At 40.9% G+C, this 20,951-nt stretch overlaps 1 long non-coding RNA gene across 2 annotated transcripts in view; it reads right to left on the bottom strand.

The window, feature by feature from the left end:
• Positions 1–10,337: 10,337 nt before the first annotated feature.
• LOC134296177 (uncharacterized) overlaps positions 10,338–20,951 on the bottom strand; it is a 28,092-nt gene continuing 17,478 nt past the window's right edge. For both annotated transcript variants that reach the window (XR_010002760.1, XR_010002759.1), the window contains 2 exons: positions 12,811–13,027; positions 10,338–10,799 (listed from right to left, as the gene is read on the bottom strand). This is a non-coding gene — a long non-coding RNA (uncharacterized LOC134296177). The remainder of the gene's footprint in view (positions 10,800–12,810; positions 13,028–20,951) is intronic.

Here is a 20,951-nt window from a genome sequence, read left to right as displayed (position 1 = left end):
CTGAACTTCTCTCCCACCCCCACCCCCAAGAAATGTTTCACACCATAGATATTAACTCCTTTAAAATTCAGACTAAAGTTGTCACTTCTGTACCTGAGTGCCTCCTTCCTTGACTTTTATTATGAATTGCTGAAGGTTTGTGTCTAAGTTCTGAATGTTTACAGAACCTTCTGTTTAAGAGAATGGCTGAGATCTTGTTTCATAGAATTTTACAATATATCAATTAATATGCAACTGCATTTGACAAATAAACTGATGCACATCAAGAGACCATAAAATATGTCCTAATATTACAGTGGTTATCAACCTGAAGTTCCCAGATGTTTTTGGCCTTCAACTTCCAGAAATCCTAAGAGCTGGTAAACTGGCTGGGATTTCTGGAAGTTGTAGGGCCAAAACATCTGGGGACCCCAGGTTGAGAACCACTGTAATATGGTTTCCTACTACATAATAGGGCACTGCACATGTAGTTTAATTGTACTACAGTTGGGCCATTTCTTTTAGATTTAGACAGATTTTCTCCTCTATAATTGTTCTTTAAAGTATGGCACCCATGTTTTTGGGACTGGTATTCATGGTTTCATCTATTCTGACAAAATGTCCTAGAGATGCCAAAATATGTCATCTCTAGGCCTTTTTGCAGGTTTTCCAGTTAATGTCTATGGCATTTTAGGATCAGAAAAACTTCATTTCAATAGTGTTAATATTATCTGTACTGATAAAAGGGGGACAGATATGGGGATTGTACACAATCACTACTCAATCACAATTGCATGAACATAACCCATCTGTGTTACCAAGCATCAGCCTTGGGCGTGGGTGTAGGATGGGATCCATTCTGCCAGCGATGAAAACATGACTGAATGATTTTTCCATTTGTTTCGGGAGATTTGGGCCAGCAAAGATGTAGCAAATCATCATAGTTATGAGCAGAATTTGCACAAATAACACTCTTGCAAATATAAGAATTCTCATGAGACATGGGAAGGAATCTTATCTTGTTTGGGGTAAAGAAAGATGAGCAACTGTTTTATAGCCTTAGATTGATTTAAGCAATAGAAAACAGGTATGATTTATCATGGTTTGACTAGGTTCCAAAACAGGTAAAAGGCTTTGTATCCATCCCAACTACCACTGCCCTGTCTTCAGAGGGAAAAAAATACAATCCCACAATGCCTAGACCCACTGCTAATATTTTATTCATGGAAAATGTTGGCAGCTCCATGACAGTGGAGAACAAAAATATTATTATTATGGGTCTTAGTTTTTTTTGGTGTTATTACAGTGTCTAAAAGTAGGCCTCGATCCCAATTGCCACTGCCCTGGCCTCATATAGAGAGAAAAAGCAGGCACAACTCCATCACACCTGGATCCAGAAGCAGATGAAATATCCTCCCTCCATCTAAACTACCTCAGAAAAAGGGAGTTTCTGCTGGACATGATCCTCTCCCCTACTGCAATCCCCTTTCCTTGAATGTAAATTGTTTAGATTGTAAGTCTGCGAGTAAGGAACTATTATTTCCTTGTAAAACACTATGAACAGTGATGGTGCTATTTCAATAAAATGATGATGATGATGATGATGATGATGATGACGATGACAATGATGGTGACAATGCTTATTTTGTTAATTCTAGCTCTATCACTACTTTGAGTAAGATGGAGATCAGTCACAGAGTAGTAGGCATATAAGGTATATGCAACTCTCCCTTGACTGTACTACCAATTAAGGGTGTGCAAAGCTTCAGAGCTCCATTTCATAATTCAGAGAGTTATATTATTTTTTAAAATATGAATCTCTGAATTACTAATCAGAAAGGGCCCCCTCTGAGGTGTTAAGAATCAAAACAGAAGCCTCTGAAATGTTTAGAAGAGATTTAAAAAGATTTGTTGTTTCAGAGGCAATAAGAAGAAAGCCAATCACAAGATTTTCTGCAAAGCTGATGGTCTCCTCCCCTCAGTGCCAGTGTTCCCAATTCTTTGTGGATTAGTAGTGTTTGGAAAGATTTAAACTTAGCTTTTTGATAATTATGTTAGTTTCTGTCCCTTCATATCCAGTCTATAACTTTCCTCTGTTGAAACATATTTTCGTTATGACTTAACACATTGTCATATATTATGACAGCAGCTTTCCTTCTGGTATGCATTTCCATTCTTTTTCTATTTCAGTTATCTACCTTAACAGTGCACATGCTAGTCTTGGCTCTACTTTTCACTGCATGCCCCTTCACTTCCTTTCCCTTCAATAAATTCCAATCTTCGATAACTTCTCATAACTTTGTCTCTAAGGACAGCCAAATATATAGAAGAGCCTTAACATACATGTAAATCTCCTTTATCTGAGTAAAAAAACAACAACTAAGCATGCTGGGGACTTTTTTGACAGGACTGAGACTGAAAAAACTGATTAATCACTCTTTAAAGAAAATCAAACTCCCAAACTTCAAACAGCCTCTTTAATATTGACCTTCAAAGTAAGATTATCTACCAAAGGTATTTCCAGTTGAATGATTAAAACTCACACTAGTTCAGCCCATAGCAGGCAGGGGAAGGCTGTAAGATGTATGCTAAGTACTGTAGTCCAAATGGCATTAAGAATCCCAGAGTTTCTCAGAAGCTTATCAGGATTCCTCAAGAAGAAAAGTGGGAAAGCAGAAAGACTTTACCAACTATTACTTTCTGCTCCTGAGGTTCCAAACACCGTTGCACAGTTTGCATTCTTTAACAACAACAATTTCCTCTTTTTAAAATGATGTTCCTTGGTTTGTTACTTAATCATATGACCACATAGTGAGTGTGTGTGTTAAAAATAGGAAGAAAATTCCAAAATATTTCAAAGGGGTAAAAAAGGAATGTATTGTGTGCCATGAAGCCCTGATGAAGAGAATCATAGACTGAAAAAATATACACAGTTTTTAATTTGTTCTGGTTTGTGTGGAAAATATATTTTTACTTCAGGAAACAAGCTTTATTCACAGAATATATCTGCAGAAAAATATTTTCTGCATTGAAAATACTAGAAAATGTTGCATTCTGTGATAAAACAGGTGAAGCATGTTTTTGCACATATTCATTCCTGAACTGTGAAAAGTCTTTAAAAACTGATCCATGTTTACTTCCCAAAAAGATCTCCTGTGATACACAGTTCATTGGGCTAATAGTATAACATGATCCAATACATTATGGGAGCGGCAGTGATTTCTTTGGAGAAGTCTTACAAGATCCTTTCCTGGTACTCCCATGGCCATTGACTGCATGGCATTGGGAAGCATTTCTTTTGAAAAAGTAGGGATCAAGAAAGGTGCTTGAAGAGAGCTTTCCTCATTGTGATTTTAGGTTTCTATTTCTCTCTCTCCCAAGACATTTCATTAATTTTGGGTAGGATGGGGAAGGTGTTCATCAAGCAACAGTTCTGTAGTACTGTTTTCAGTAGCTCCTGGAGTCACTGTGCTGCAGCCGTTCTGGCCATACCTCTCAGGCAGGTTCCAGATGGAGGCACTTGGGGATCGCTGCTCCTCAAAAAAGGAGCTGTTATGTGGTGTCCCGCAAGGTGCCATTCTATCCCCAATTCTCTTTAATATTTACATCTAGCCTCTGGGAGAGATGATTCGTAGGCATGATGTGGGGTGTTATCAGTATGTTGATGACACCCAAATATATTTCTCCATGACTTAAAAAACAGCCTCAGCTAAGAATACATGTCTCCTCTGAATAAATGCTTAGAGGAGATAATGGGCTAGGTGAGGAAAAATGAATCAAAATTCAATCCAGACAAAACAGATGTGCATGCCATCAAGGGTCCTAATCTGGGGGTGGAAGTATGCCAACTAGTTCTGGATGGGGTTACACTCCCCTGAAAGACTGTGATCACAGCTTGGGAGTGCTCCTGGATTCATTGCTCCAAATATAAGCCCAGACTGATAACCTCAAGGATGGGCATCTGCAATGCGCTTTACAATGGGCTATCTTCGAAAATCTCACAGTTCAAAATATGGCAGCCAGATTGGTTAGAGGAACATCCAGGAGTTAACACATTGTACCTATATTAAAGTTACTCCTCTGGCTGCCAATTAGTTTCTGGGCAAAGCACTAAGTGTTAGTTTTAACCTTGAAAATGCCCTACATGGTTTGGGTCCAGGCTACCTGTAGGATTGCCTTCTCCTGTACAATCTGCCCCAGACAGCGAGATCCTCTGGGAGGCATCTACTCCAGCCTGCCAGAGCCTGACTGACAACTGTCACTCAGAGGATCTTTTCATTAGCTGCCCCAAGACTGTGGAATGAGCTGACGGAAGAGCTCCAACAGCTAAATGAGCAGTCAAAATTTTAAACCACCTATCTCTTCTGACAGGCCTACCCAGCCAGTTTTAATCAAGAAATTTAAAATTGCATCTTATGTTTAATCTCTGTTCTGTGTATTTTAATATGTATTTTGTAGAAATATGTTTTAATACATGCATTTGTAGAATGTTTTAGATGATTGCATGTTTTAACTATGTTGTAATCTATCTCGAGCTATGAGGAGAGGCAGGTAAGAAATAAATTATTATTATTATTATCATCATCTTCATCATCATCTCCAATCAATAATTTGAAAGATGTTTTTCTGAAACCTTGTGAAACCTTTGCCAATATTATAGACAATACAGAATTAGATGGATCAATAGCCCATCTTTCTTTCAGTAAGCTTCTACTGTTCCAAGTGCACATGTTTAAGAGAAGGGCTGCAATAACCAAAAGGTCTCCTTGTTCTTCTTTGCCATTAACCTGATCTTTGAAGACATTATCACTGTAAGCAAAGTCATAACCAATGATCTTAACGCCTACTGACAAAGAAAACACTATTATGTGGCCCCATATATAATTGTCTGTGGCGACCTAAACTATTGAAACTAATATTTCTAAATTTTATTTCTGCAGCCTAGAAATGCTTTCTGATATGTCACACCTCAGATATTAGTTTCACTTCAATAAGCCTAATGAAGTTTAACTTAATGAAGTAATAAATTCAGGAATGTGTTTCTGCATGCATTTGTTTCATGGATTTATTATCAGCAAATTCACAGATAAAATGCATTGGGATGGAAAGCCAGGGCCTGAGAAAGATTCTAAGTACTAGAGCGTGCACTATATTCTGCATGACCAATAATTTACTGAAAAGCAGAACATTTATGGCAAAGATCACCAGAAACCCAGTTGATGCTTATAATACATGTCAACAAGTTCAGAGTAGTCTGAGAAGAAGTATAGTTTTGCATTGGTAATAGTGTAATTTAAGTATATGCTTCATATGTTCAGCAGAACAATTTTTTTTAAAAAAGTACTGCTTTAAGATTGGTATCCAAAAGGAAAATTTCCCATCTCCATATCTTTCCATGACTTCTTTCTCCTTAACCTTATTAAACCTACTCCTGAAGACTGTATGTGACACTGTGATAAACATCATACAGTATGGGAATTATTGATTTCATAGAATCCTAGATTAATAGAGTTGGAAGAAACCACATGTGCCATCTAGTCCAATCCCCTGCCATGCAGTCTTTATATTTAAAAGCCCTGGAGAACCACTACCGGTCAGGAGTGGTGGTTGATGTCTCCCATGTCTTTAGGACAATGAATCCACTCTAGATTTTAATCCAAAATGTAAAGGGGCTAAGGCATTGACTCATTGACTTTTGGGGATAGGGTTAAAATTGGGACTAAAACCATACAAATTCAAGGTACTCCAAGATGACGTGGCAGGGATTCATTGGGTGCAACTGTCAAGAAGTGCAAACAGTGCTATGGTAGATAGACCAGTGGCCTGATGTGGTAGAAGGCAACTTTCTATGTTCTTTTATGTTCTCTTACCATACACACATACAAGTGGTATACCACACCAATGTGTGATACTGTTATCATATACCCATGCAACTGCACTGGTCTCACAGCTGGAAGAAGGTTGCCTTTTCCAAACTCTGACAATCATCTCTTAGAAAAACATAGAGTGAGTCATAATTATCAGGAAATTATATCCCACTGATGGCCCATCAGTGATCCTGGACTCTTAACTAGTGGCTTGTCTTATCAAAGGAATGGTCAGCCAACAGCTGGAACATCAGATATCATTTCACGTTTCTGTTCTGGCAAGCCTATTGCTCGCTCCCGCATATATGCAGGGTGGGGGGATGAAAGCAATTGCATTTTGAAGGCGATGTTTTATTCTGAATGCTAAGTTATGGGTTTACTATCCCAGTAATAGCTCCCCTGCCTCCTCATCTTGGAGTGCTTTGAATTCCTATGGCAGCTTGGTGGTGTGATTTACAGCTGTGTTTCAGGCTCATTGTTCACTGCAAGCCCACAGGGGGAATGTATGTTAAGTCCAGCATCCTTTCTTTGCAAAGGAGCTTATGAGTGCTCAAATGCCTTATACAAGTTCCCTGCAAATGGTTTGATTTAACTCTGCATTGAAATCTCTTAACATCAACTATTGCTAAAGAGGAGGGGAGGAGAGAAAGGCAGACAGGCAGGCATATACACAGTTCTTTAAAGATATGATTGAGGTTGGGGTTATATAAATAGGCATCTCTGTTAGTTGCATACATAGGGATGCCAAACCTATGTCTTTACATGTTTCTTGATGCAGAAATTGACATTCTTGTTCTTCTTCTACAGTGAAAGTGATCAAAGTCATCCACTCACCTAACCCACTCCCCATTTTTTTAACCATACAGCCATTGTAGAGACCATGGGAGGACCTGAAGACTTCAGAAGATGTTGCAATCATTTCATACCTAGCTACAGGAATATAATTAGATGCTTCTTCAATTCCCTTCATTCTCAGCTGAGCCGAGAATGGCAGGATGTTGGAGTGCCATAGTAAAGCTGAGATTCAGTGAATGATCAGCTGTAATTTGCTTCAGAGTGTGGTGGCATCTCCATCTCTGGATGTTTTAAGACAGAATTTAGCCATCTCTCAGGAACTTTGATTACATATTCCTTCATGGCAGAGGGTTGGATTGGATGACCCTTGCTGTTCCTTTCAATCCTATGATTCTAGGAAGCATAAATAGAAGTAAAGTATCAAGATCAATAGAAATAACAGTACAACTCTCTTCTGCTTTGGGTAGACCTCACTGTGTCCAGTTATGGACACCACAATCCAAGGAAATTATGAATAAGCTATTAGAAATCCAGAGAAAGGCAACCAAAATGGTTAAAGTTCTGGAAGCCAAGCCCTAGGACAAAGTGTCTTAGGGAACTGAATATGTTTAGCTTAGAGAACAAAATATTAAGAGGTGACATCCATGTTTCAATACTTGAATTGATGTCATACTGAGGAGGGAGCGAACTCATTTTCTGCTGCTCCAGAGGCTAGATATGGAGCAAGGAATTCAAACTTCAGGAAAAGCAATACCACCTAAACATTGGGAAAATTTTCCTGATAGCAAGAGGTATTGACAGTGCTACCTCAGAATATGGTAGCTTTTTTTTTTTTTGAAAAGTTTAAACAGAGGCTGCATGGTCATCTGTCAGAAATGTTTTGTTCCTGCATAGCAGGGGATTGAACTGGGTCCTTATGATCTCTTCCAACCCTACAATTCTATTATTTTATGATACTATGATTGTACTTTGAGTCTCCTTTAGGAGAGGAAAGCAGGGTTGTTGTTGTTGTTGTTGTTGTTGTTGTTGTTGATATCTATACTGAGCCATAACATATTCCAGCCAAATGGGATTCAGTTCACCTAAGGGAATCTCTTCAGTATTACAGTGGGAATTTTATCACTTTTCTGTGAAGATTAAAACATTAAAATAGGATAGTTGGGTATGAGGGCTACATTTTGAAGTAATCGTGCTTTATGACAAAATGCTGTGTGTCGGCACTATTGAAGTCAAGCAACTTCTGGAAGTATTGCAGTGCCATAATTTGATAATATGCACATTCATTTGACAGAGTTGACAGACACTTAAGCTGTCATTGGGGCTTCTCAGAAAAATGAGTCTTAGTGGTGTGTCATCCAGATTTCAGTAATAAGATTAATTATGGTTTCTGTCCAATAGGTATCAATCTATTGCATCAAGTGAATTTGCATAGATGTTGTCTTACCAAGTTTCCATTGAGTCAATGGTTCTACTCTAGTTGGCATTAATAATGATAATAATAATAATAATAATAATAATAATAATAATAATAATAATACCCCTCTTTATGTTTCCAAAGGGGACTCAAAGCGGCTTGACATAAAAGCATTAGTATACTATTTAAAATATACAAAATATACATTGGTACCAATCATTGGCTATAGGTCAATATGCCAGAATCCTTCTTACCTTAGAAATTCATCTGATTGAAAGAAGCATTTCTCTTCTTCTGCCAATGAATATATGTAAAGACTAAAATGAAGTATATAATACAACGTCATCATCCTCAGTGTTCCCCCACATGCTCAAGGGACAGACCATAAAGTTGCAGGAAATATGGATTGCAATGATATTTCATTATATGATCTTGGGCTTTTAAATTGCATTTTACTGAGGAAGAAAGGAAAAAAAGGCATAGCCAAAGAACCACAAAACTTACGTGAGTGTTTGCCATCTCTAGACACTGAAGAGTCACCTACACTGGGCAAGGGTCCTGTTGCTAATTTATTATGTTGCCTGTCCTCCTTATCCTTTCTGTCTTCAGGCTCTTTCCATTCCAAAATGATAGGCATACCAGAAGGATCCAATGCAAATTTGTGTGTGTACTCAGGTAGACCCAGAGCAAGAACAAAGAGGTGGGGATAGTGAGATTATTTAAAAACAAACAAACAAAAAAAAACAACAACAAGAAATTATAGATGCCAGGATTGCACAGGATAGATTCAAGTGGTATTAAGGTGTATTACAACTGTGCAATGTGAATGAGACCTTACACTAAAAAGTACTACAAATGTACAAGGGAGATTCTCAACTACTGTGGGTTATTTTTTTGATAGTGGGGAATCATATAGTGACAGCTCAGCAGTTCCACTAAGTCAGAATGTCTAGCTGGTGTTTTTGTGACTGCTGCTGATGTTGTCATACTAATAAACAGTGATTTATATATTTATTTATGGTTATTTATGTATTTATCTTATTTCTACCCCGCCTTTCTCTACCCCAAAGGGGACTCAAGGCGGCTTACACATGGCAGCCATTCAATGCCTTAAAAATACATACAAAAGATCAATTAAAATTCAAAATTAACACACAGTAAACATTTAAAAACATCACATTCAACATTAAAATAATGTCATCTGAAAATCATAATCCAGCATTTTGAATTGTGCTTGGAAGCAGACTGGCAGCCAGTGGAGCTGACCTAGCAAGGGAGTTGTGTGCTCCCTGTATGCTGCCCATTGGACTAGATGAAACTTCTGAGCAGTCTTCAAAGGCAACCCCATGTAGAATGCATTGCAGTAGTCTATATGGGATTTAATCAGAGCATGGACCACCGTGGCCAAGTCAGGCTTCCCAAGGTACGGGCACAACTGGCACACAAATCTTAGTTGTACAAAAGCTCCCATAGCCACCATCAAGACTTGGCATTCCAGGCTCAATGATGAATTTAGGATCACTCCCAAGCTGTGAACCTGCACCTTCAGGAGGAGTGTAACCCCATCTAGCACAAGCTGTATCTCTATGCCCTGTTCGGCTTTACAACTGACCAGGAGGATCTCGGTCTTGTCTGGATTCAATTTCAATTTGTTCACCCTCATCCAGCCTGACATAGAGGCCAGGCTCCAGTTCAGGACCTGCACAGCCTCCTTAGTGATAGGTGCAAAGGAGTGACAGAGCTGGACATCATCTGCATTCAAATGACACCTTATTTCGAAGCTCCTGATGATCTCACCCAACGGCTTTATGTAGATGTTAAATAACATGGGGGACAATACTGAACCCGGTGGGACCCCACAAAACAATGGTCATGAGGCCGAGCAGGTGTCCCCTAACAACACCTTGCACCATCTATGTTGCACCATTGTTGTATAGGAGCCTCCGGTGGTGTAGTGAGTTAAACCACCAGAAGGTTGGCAGTTAGAATCCGGGGAGCGGGGTGAGCTCCTATTAGACCCAGCTTCTGCCAAATGCAAATGTGAATAGATCAATAGGTACCATTCCAACAGGAAGATAACGGCACTTCATGCAGTAATGCCGGCCACATGACCTTGGAGGCGCCTACAGACAACACCTCCTCTTCAGCTTAGAAATGGAGATGAGCACCAACCCCCAGAGTCAGACACGACTAGACTTAATGTCAAGGGGAAACCTTTACCTTATTTTTATCATTGTACAAGATGCTTTACAAATCAAAAACAACAAAGCAGTTCCCTATCCTCAGGTTAACAATTTAATGAAGACATGACACAAAATGAAAGGGGATGGCAAAGTTTGTGAGGGGAAAAATCTAGCAGGTATTGCTTCTTCTTCTCTCCCTCAGTGACCAGGCCAGTGGCAACTGGAACTTAGAGGGTGACTTTTCATCTCCCTCTGGACATGATATTGCTGTGTTTATGTCTTCTTTTCTTCCTTTCAGACTAGGACAGTGGAATGCAGGAAGGGCTTTTATTTGCTTCTAGGCATGATGTCTCACTCTTTTCCTACATGGCCAGGGCAGTGGCAGTTGAAATGAAGGAAGATCTTCCATTTGCTTCAGGGCCTAGGAGTAATGAAGCTGTCTGTTTCTTCTTTTCCTCTAAAGTTAGCACAATGGCAGTTCAAACTGTCATTCATCTGCCTCTGGGTCTAGGCATGGTGGAGCTGTGGCTTTTCTTCTCTCCCTACAAGTCCAGGGCAGATCTATTTAAAGTAGAGAGACAGAAAATTTCTGAGCTAAATAGAAATGGAGGTTCAGAAACCATCAGGGGAAAATGTGGTAGACGGGGAGGGTAAAAGTAGAGATAGCTCTCTTTAACAAAGCTCACTTCACTTTATTTGGGAAGTAATAAGCCAAACTTGCAAACTTTTCAGTCCTATTGTTTTTCTTCAATTAAAAGTAGCAAAATGAAAACTTCCCCTTGGTTCCATCGATTTGATTGTCACTCAAGTGACATTCAGAAATGAAACTTTCGAGAGAGATAGGAAGCATCAAAAATGCTCCTGCTTTTAAAAACAAAATCTAAGTCTATGTCTGTTCAAAGTCTGTCTTTGTCAGCAAGATGCAACTCACAATATTTTTTGCGCATTGCTGCAAAATGGTTGACTTAAAGATAAAATGAAAATGTTTTAAAAAAACTTTGATGTCACCCAGAGTAAGTGAAAATGCAGAAGAGACATATCACAATTTTAGAGTTTATTTTGACTCCAGCATTAAAGTTCTTGATTGTTTGAAAAAAAATTAATGAGTAGAGTTTATATACAGGATTAAGTCCCTGACCTGATTCTGGAAGCTCATTGGTGATGTATATAGAAATTGGTTAGGAGTCACCCCACTTTTTAAGCTGTTTTTAATATGTTCCAGTTTCTCTTTCTTTTATTTTATTTTTTTTATTTTTTTTCCTTTTCTTTTCTTTTCTTTCCTTTCTTCCTTCCTTCCTTTCTTTCTTTCTTTCTTTCTTTCTTTCTTTCTTTCTTTCTTTCTTTCTTTCTTCCTTCCTTCCTTTCTTTCTTTCTTGCCCCTCCCCTATCAGGATGGAACTTGCCTTACTTGTTGACCATATTTACAACTGCAAGCCTGCCAAGTTTCAGAACATTTCACCAATCCAACGAAACTTTAAAAGTTTGTACCATAACATTTTTTAAAAAGAAAACAAGATGGGGATCTGGGAATTGAAGTCCCAACCAGCCTGCACCACAAGAGGGGAGGAAATGGACTCAGTCAACCAGGCTTCTTATTGGCTGAGAAAGAAATGTGAGAAACAGAGAGAGAGAGAAACCTCAACTCCCATCATGCCCAGGGAGGGAGCACAGAGGCTCCTTCAATGCCTGCACCATGCAAAGTGCTGCTGGGGAAATGAGTTCCTGGTGGGGCCCTCTCTGGAAAAGAAGCCTAAGGAAGACTTTTCTGCATTTCTCTCTCTTTTTCTCTCTAATTCTTTCTGGCTATATTTGCCTCAAGCTTTGGAAAGGCATGTAGGAGGCTGCCAGGGTAGAAAGAAAAGGAGGACCCACCACCGCCAGGTGCCCTCTCTTGCCTGATTTGCAAGGCCACCCATATGTTGCAGCCTCCACCTAAGGTAGCATACTGCTCAGCCCCATCGCCCCCATTAGCAGGAAGATCTGGCTTCTCATGATCTGTTCTGGTCAAGGCTTTGCCTGGGTCCTGCATGGTCCATTTTCAGCGATCTGGCTGCTGGATCGCTGAATTTTCCCAAATCCCAAATTGCTAAATGGAATTCTGCACATCAATAATAATAATAAGAATAATAATAATCATCATCATCATCATCATCATCTGAGGATGCCTGCCATAGATGTGGGCGAAACATCAGGAGAGAATACTTCTGGAAAATGGCCATACAGCCCGGAAAACATACATCAACCCTATAATAATAATAATAATAATAATAATAATAATAATAATAATAATAATAATAATAATAATAATAACAACAACAACAACAACAACAACAATAATTTTATTTCTTATCCGCCTCTCCTCGTAGCTTGAGGCAGGTCTGTGCACAGTCAAAACACACAAACATTGTAAAAATTCTAAAATTCTATAGATTGTTAAGGCATGAGAGACTTTTTTAGAAATAGCCTTCAACATCTGGCAAGTCACAGCCACAGCTAATTGCCTTGTTGCATCTATGGCTACGGTTATACTTCTAAATGCATCCTGTTTAGCTTTTTAATGTGTTATTTGTACCTGATTCATTCTGATATTTATTTCTCTCCCCACACTGCATTTTCCATGTAATTCTTTGTCAATTTGCTCCTTGGTGGTAGGCAGGCTGCTTGATCTCTTCCTAATTTAGCATTTAGTCTCCTCATTTCCTCATCTTTGTTCTTCTTGCTTGCTCCAATTTTGTGGTGTGCTTTCTACTCACTAGAGCGCAATTTTGCTTTCAACTTCAGCAGCATACCTGGAAAACAGAGAGAGACAGAGGGAGTGGGAGAGAGAGAGTCTTCCTGATTCCTTTGTTGCTAGGACACTTCGGCTTTATTTGCAGAAATAGCAATATACATAAACACAGTGTGCTTCAATTTAAATTAGAGCCACTCCATTTGTAATAACAGGAACTTCTAAATCTCCTAGGTTGGCATAATGGATAATATAAAATGCAAGAAGAAGGCTAATGCTTTTCATAGAATCATAGAATCATAGAATAGTAGAGTTGGAAGAGACCTCAAGGGCCATCTAGTCCAACCCCCCGCTAAGAAGCAGGAAATCGCATTCAAAGCACCCCCGACAGATGGCCATCCAGCCTCTGCTTAAAAGCCTCCAAAGAAGGAGCCTCCACCACGGCCCGGGGGAGAGAGTTCCACTGCCGAACAGCCCTCACAGTGAGGAAGTTCTTCCTGATGTTCAGGTGGAATCTCCTTTCCTGTAGTTTGAAGCCATTGTTCCGTGTCCTAGTCTGCAGGGCAGCAGAAAATAAGCTTGCTCCCTCCTCCCTATGACTTCCCCTCACATATTTGTACATGGCTATCATGTCTCCTCTCAGCCTTCTCTTCTGCAGGCTAAACATGCCCAGCTCTTTAAGCCTCTCCTCATAGGGCTTGTTCTCCAGACCCTTAATCATTTTAGTTGCCCTCCTCTGGACGCTTTCCAGCTTGTCAGCATCTCCCTTCATCTGCGGTGCCCAAAACTGGACACAGTATTCCAGGTGTGGTCTGACCAAGGCAGAATAGAGGGGGAGCATGACTTCCCTGGATCTAGACGTTATTCCCCTATTGATGCAGGCCAAAATCCCATTGGCTTTTTTAGCTGCCGCATCACATTGTAGGCTCATGTTTAACTTGTTGTCCACGAGGACTCCAAGATCTTTTTCGCACACACTGCTGTCAAGCCAGGCGTCCCCCATTCTGTATCTTTGATTTCCATTTTTTCTGCCGAAGTGAAGTATCTTGCATTTGTCCCTGTTGAACTTCATTTTGTTAGTTTCGGCCCATCTCTCTAGTCTGTCAAGATCGTTTTGAATTCTGCTCCTGTCTTCTGGAGTGCTAGCTATCCCTCCCAGTTTGGTGTCATCTGCAAACTTGATGATCGTGCCTTCTAACCCTTCGTCTAAGTCGTTAATAAAGATGTTGAACAGAACCGGGCCCAGGACGGAGCCCTGCGGCACTCCACTTGTCACTTCTTTCCATGATGAAGACGACGCATTGGTGAGTACCCTTTGGGTTCGTTCGCTTAGCCAATTACAGATCCACCTAACCGTAGTTTTGTCTAGCCCACATTTTACTAGTTTGTTTGCCAGAAGGTCGTGGGGGACTTTGTCGAAGGCCTTACTGAAATCCAGGTACGCTACATCCACGGCATTCCCTGTATCGACCCAACTCGTAACTCTATCGAAAAAAGAGATCAGATTAGTCTGGCATGACTTGTTTTTGGTAAATCCGTGTTGACTATTAGCAATGACCGCATTTGTTTCTAAGTGTTTGCAGACCACTTCCTTAATGATCTTTTCCAGAATCTTGCCTGGTATTGATGTGAGGCTGACCGGACGGTAATTGTTTGGGTCGTTCTTTTTTCCCTTCTTGAAGATAGGGACCACATTCGCCCTCCTCCAATCTGCTGGGACTTCTCCCGTTCTCCAAGAACTCTCGAAGATGATTGCCAGTGGTTCTGAAATAACTTCCGCTAGTTCCTTCAATACTCTTGGATGTAGCTGATCTGGCCCTGGGGACTTGAATTCGTTTAGAGTGGCCAGGTGTTCCTGGACAACTTGTTTCCCTATTTGGGGTTGGATTTCCCCCAATCCTTCGTCCATTCCATGTTGCTGAGGTTGAAGATGGCTTTCTTTTTGTGAGAAGACCGAGGCAAAGAAGGCATTAAGCAGTTCTGCCTTTTCCCTATCCCCTGTCACCATCACCCCATCTACTCCTTGCAGTGGCCCTATCGCCTCCTTTTTCTTCCTTTTTCTACCAACATAAGCAAAAAAACCTTTTTTGTTTTTTTTTATGTCCCTGGCAAGCCTGAGCTCATTTTGCGCTTTAGCCTTGCGAACCTTTTCCCTACAGGAGTTGGCTATACGTTTGAATTCTTCTTTGGTGATTTCTCCCCTTTTCCACTTCTTGTGCATGTCACTTTTGAGCTTTAGCTCAGTTAGAAGTTCTTTGGACATCCATTCTGGCTTCTTTGCACTTGTCTTATTTTTCTTCTTTGTTGGCACTGTTTGCATTTGCGCCTTGAGTATTTCACTTTTGAAAAACTCCCATCCATCCTTAACTCCCTTGTTTTTTAATATCGGCGTCCATGGAATGCCGCTCAGTAATTCCTTCATTTTTTGGAAGTCAGCTCTCTTAAAGTCCAGAATGCGTGTTTGACTTGTCTTAGTTTCAGCATTCCTTTGTATTGCAAACTGCAGGAGCACATGGTCACTTGCCCCTAAGGATCCAACCACTTCAACTGTATTGATCAGGTCTTCCACATTTGTTAAGATTAGATCAAGAGTTGCTGATCCCCTTGTTGCCTCTTCTACCTTCTGGACCATAAAATTATCTGCAAGGCAAGTGAGGAATTTGTTGGACTTTGTACTCTTGGCTGAGTTTGTTTTCCAGCAGATGTCGGGATAATTGAAATCGCCCATGACTACTATATCTCTTCTTTGTGCCTGTTTGGTCAGCTGATGACAGAAGGCTTCATCAAGTCCTTCATCCTGACTCGGAGGTCTGTAGTAGACACCCACGACAAGATCTTTTTGAGTCCCGGTTCCCTTGATTCTTATCCAGATGCTTTCAAGCTGGTTTCCCGGATTACAGTCTTGCATTTCTTCTGCAACGTAACTGTTTTTGACATATAAAGCTACTCCCCCTCCTCTCCCCTTTGTTCTATTTCTGTGAAAGAGGTTATAGCCCTCAATGGTTAAATTCCAGTGATGGGAGTCATCCCACCAGGTTTCAGTGATGCCTATGACATCGTATGTGTGGTGCTGTGCTAGGAGTTGGAGTTCGTCTTGCTTATTTCCCATGCTCTGAGCATTAGTGTAAAGACATGTAAGCCCCTGTGACCTCCCCTCGAACTGTTTATTTGGGATTATTGTGCTCTCTGTACTTGGTCCTTGCTGTGTTTGTGCAGCCCTCCGTTTAGCCTTACGGCGGTTCCCTGTGGTCGTGGGTAATATAGTGTTCGCCAGGCTGTTGTTCCCCTCCCCCAGTGGATTTAGTTTAAAGTGCGCCTGATGAGGTTTGTGAGTCTGTGTGCAAAAAGATGTTTTCCTACTTGTGTGAGATGCACCCCATCGCTTGCCAGTAGTCCATCCTCTTGGAAGAGTAGACCATGGTCGAGGAAGCCAAAATGCTCCTCTTGACACCATTTTCTGAGCCAGTTATTGACCTGTACTATTTTTCCGGCCCTTGTAGAGCCATGTCCTACAACGGGGAGGAGGGATGAAAAGATCACATGTACATTATACAGTTTTAGCTTTGTTCCCAGAGCTCGAAAATCATTTGTGATCTTTTGAAAAGTATGCCTAGCGGTGTCATTGGTACCTACATGAATCAACATAAGGTGGGGAGGGTGATGGGGCTTTAGGAGCCTGCTGAGCCTCTGAGTGATATGGTGTATTTTTGCCCCCGGGAGGCAGCATGTTTCTCGAGCCATCCCATCCGGTCTGGAAATGATGGCTTCCGTTCCTCTAAGGAGGGAGTCACCTACTACCAAGACCTGTTTCCTTTGAGGATTGACAGGGTCCCTTTTGTGCAAGACAGTGTGTATGTCCCCTGAAGAGTGTTCCTGTTTAAGTGAATCATGTAGGTGTAAAGTGTTGTCCTCCTCCTCAACATCCCCAGTGCATTCATCAATGACAATCCATTGAGATACATCCGAGAGCCCATTACTCTCCCAAGGATGTTCCTGTTGCTCCTGGTCTATGATTGGGGATGGAGCATTTGCATGATTACATAAGTGTGACTGTGGTGATGCACTGTCCCTGTCAGGGCTATCCCCTGCGCATTGATCCAGGATGGTCCACTGAGTGGTATCTAAGAAACTGTGGTCCTCCACAAGATGTGTTTCCTGATTGTATGTTAATGATGTAAGAATTTCAAATCTGTTGTGTAAATGCAGCTGAGCAGAGGAGTTCTGTGGAGGCTGCCTGGTCCTGCGTCTCCTTCTATGGGTGACCTCCTTCCAAGCCTGAGGGTTGTCTACCTTTGAGTTGATCTCCCCATAAGGTTCCTGATCATGGTCTTGGTGGTGTTGGTGTGATGCAGGCTGCTGATCTACAGCAGCGTGTTGTGCAGTGTCCAAGAAGAGCTCGAGTGCCTGAATGTCCTTAAGGGTCTTAATACGGTGCTCGAGCTGTTGGATCCTCTGCTCCATCAGAGTCATCTGTTTGCATTTGGAGCAGATGTAGTTGTCTAGTTTTTGTGTGAAAAAGCGGAACATGCCACAGCTGGTGCATGTGATGGGAATGTTTTGCTTTTGTTGCATCTCTTGGTGAGCGTGGTGGCCAAGTGGGATCTTTGTACAGTTAAGTAATATGCACGCACTTTATGTGCAGCCTGCAACAAACCACGTCTTTGTGTATTTGTTTATGTTGCTTTGTTTCCTGTATGTACTGCAAAGGATAGTTAGTAAAGGTGCCTTTACTTAGTAAAGGCGACACTGGCAAATAAAGCTTTCCCAGAAACTCAATTAACAGGGGACAATGCCTGCTGTCAATCAACTTAAGTACCTGGCTCTCTTTCAACACAACAGTCACACAACAGTTAGACTTTGACCACAGGAGCCAAGCCCAAACTCAGTTTAAAATCTTAGCCAAATCTTAGCCAAGTCCTACCTGAAGCCAGGGAGCAAAAATGTCCTCCTGCTTCCTCTGCTTCTGCGAGAACCAACTGCCCTTCTGGGATCAGGCTCTGGCAGAAACTCACACTGGCAAATAAAGCTTTCCCAGAAACTCAATTAACAGGGGACAATGCCTGCTGTCAATCAACTTAAGTACCTGGCTCTCTTTCAACACAACAGTCACACAACAGTTAGACTTTGACCACAGGAGCCAAGCCCAAACTCAGTTTAAAATCTTAGCCAAATCTTAGCCAAATCCTACCTGAAGCCAGGGAGCAAAAATGTCCTCCTGCTTCCTCTGCTTCTGCGAGAACCAACTGCCCTTCTGGGATCAGGCTCTGGCAGAAACTCACACTGGCAAATAAAGCTTTCCCAGAAACTCAATTAACAGGGGACAATGCCTGCTGTCAATCAACTTAAGTACCTGGCTCTCTTTCAACACAACAGTCACACAACAGTTAGACTTTGACCACAGGAGCCAAGCCCAAACTCAGTTTAAAATCTTAGCCAAATCTTAGCCAAGTCCTACCTGAAGCCAGGGAGCAAAAATGTCCTCCTGCTTCCTCTGCTTCTGCGAGAACCAACTGCCCTTCTGGGATCAGGCTCTGGCAGAAACTCACACTGGCAAATAAAGCTTTCCCAGAAACTCAATTAACAGGGGACAATGCCTGCTGTCAATCAACTTAAGTACCTGGCTCTCTTTCAACACAACAGTCACACAACAGTTAGACTTTGACCACAGGAGCCAAGCCCAAACTCAGTTTAAAATCTTAGCCAAATCTTAGCCAAATCCTACCTGAAGCCAGGGAGCAAAAATGTCCTCCTGCTTCCTCTGCTTCTGCGAGAACCAACTGCCCTTCTGGGATCAGGCTCTGGCAGAAACTCACACTGGCAAATAAAGCTTTCCCAGAAACTCAATTAACAGGGGACAATGCCTGCTGTCAATCAACTTAAGTACCTGGCTCTCTTTCAACACAACAGTCACACAACAGTTAGACTTTGACCACAGGAGCCAAGCCCAAACTCAGTTTAAAATCTTAGCCAAATCTTAGCCAAATCCTACCTGAAGCCAGGGAGCAAAAATGTCCTCCTGCTTCCTCTGCTTCTGCGAGAACCAACTGCCCTTCTGGGATCAGGCTCTGGCAGAAACTCACACTGGCAAATAAAGCTTTCCCAGAAACTCAATTAACAGGGGACAATGCCTGCTGTCAATCAACTTAAGTACCTGGCTCTCTTTCAACACAACAGTCACACAACAGTTAGACTTTGACCACAGGAGCCAAGCCCAAACTCAGTTTAAAATCTTAGCCAAATCTTAGCCAAATCCTACCTGAAGCCAGGGAGCAAAAATGTCCTCCTGCTTCCTCTGCTTCTGCGAGAACCAACTGCAATTTTTATTTTAAATCTCAAATTCCTGACATCCTGTTTATGAAGAAATTTATGAATGTAAGGAAGATTTGTTTAGTCAGAAGAAGAGAGCAGGAGCAAAAGCCAGCAAACTTATAGTAGAGTCTCACTTATCCAATATAAATGGGCCGGCAGAATGTTGGATAAGTGAATATGTTGGATAAAGAGGAGGGATTAAGGAAAAGCCTATTAAACATCGAATTACATTATGATTTTACAAATTAAGCACCAAAACATCATGTTTTACAACGAATCGATAGAAAAAGCAGTTCAATACATGGTAACATTATGTCATAATTACTGTATTTACGAATTTAGCACCAAAACACTTTAATGTATTGAAAACATTGACTATAAAAACATTGGTTATTAACAAATTGACTACAAATAAATATAGAATTACATAAAATGAACTTATAGTAACAACATTGTTGGACGTTAAAAAGTTCAGTCCTTGCTGCCTAGAGAAACATCTGTGGATCCAAGTGGAAGGCAAACTGTGTTGGATAATCCAGAACGTTGGATAAGCGAAGGTTGCATAAGAGAGACTCTACTGTCATTCTGAGCCATCAGCACCAGACAAATTCATAAAGAATACCTATTTAGTAGATTCAGATAGTTGTAACTATGCAGTTTATATTGTACTTGAGATCAGGACTCGCCTATCTTACCTATTCTCAAAAACATACTCAATAATATTGATAATTTCTCTCCTCCACAAGAATCCAAAACAGCTACTTTCCCTCACTTCTTTTCAAATAACCAACAAACAATATTTAATTTAGTCCTTTCTACACAGTAAATCATTCCCTCCGATATTGTACATCGATGCCATATACATAATACCATTTTTACTCAAACCTAATGCTTGCCTTTCAACATTCTTTGACAGAAAAGGCTCAAAACCTTGTCAAACTACAGCCTCCAGAATTCCATAGCATTAACACAAGGTAATTAAAGTGGATTCATTCTACAGCATAGATGCACCCCAAGGTTATCTTTTCCATTGCTGGAAGCATTGGTGTTCTAACACAATAGTTCATAAAAAAGGATATCTTGATCTTAAACTGTAAATTCAAAGCCAGAAAATTCAATTGAAAGTAAACTGGATGCCAGTGTGTTTATTCAACACTAGAAAATTTATATTCAGGACTAGAGTGCCTTTGCTTTCCTCTAAAGCAGTAGTTCTCAACCTGTGGGTCTCCAGATGTTTTGGCCTTCAACTCCCAGAAATCCTAACAGCTGGTAAACTGGCTGCGATATCTGGGAGTCATAGGCCAAAACACCTCGAGACCCACAGGTTGAGAACCACTGCTCTAATGCTAACGCGTGACTTGACCAAGATTGCTCAGTAGAGTTGCAGGGCTGAGCAGGGATTCAAATACTGGATTCTAGAATCATAGTCAACACTCAAACCACTTCATCATGCTGACTCTCAAATATATCATAGCCTCCAACTTTTCATAGATCAAAACTGGGGAAATCTGGTCTACTTTGTTGATGTCAAATATAATCCAGCATCTTGTTTTACCAGAAATATAATAGAAAATGAACATATTAAATCATAACATACATTGAATCATACCCCAAAGAACAAAATGTCTGTACAGAGATCTGCTAACCTGGTGATATAAGTAGAAGTAGGGCAAGTA

The sequence above is a fragment of the Anolis carolinensis genome, chromosome 1, assembly GCF_035594765.1.
Source record: "Anolis carolinensis isolate JA03-04 chromosome 1, rAnoCar3.1.pri, whole genome shotgun sequence".
NCBI lineage: Eukaryota > Metazoa > Chordata > Lepidosauria > Squamata > Dactyloidae > Anolis > Anolis carolinensis.
This window is presented reverse-complemented; position numbering and strand designations above follow the sequence as displayed.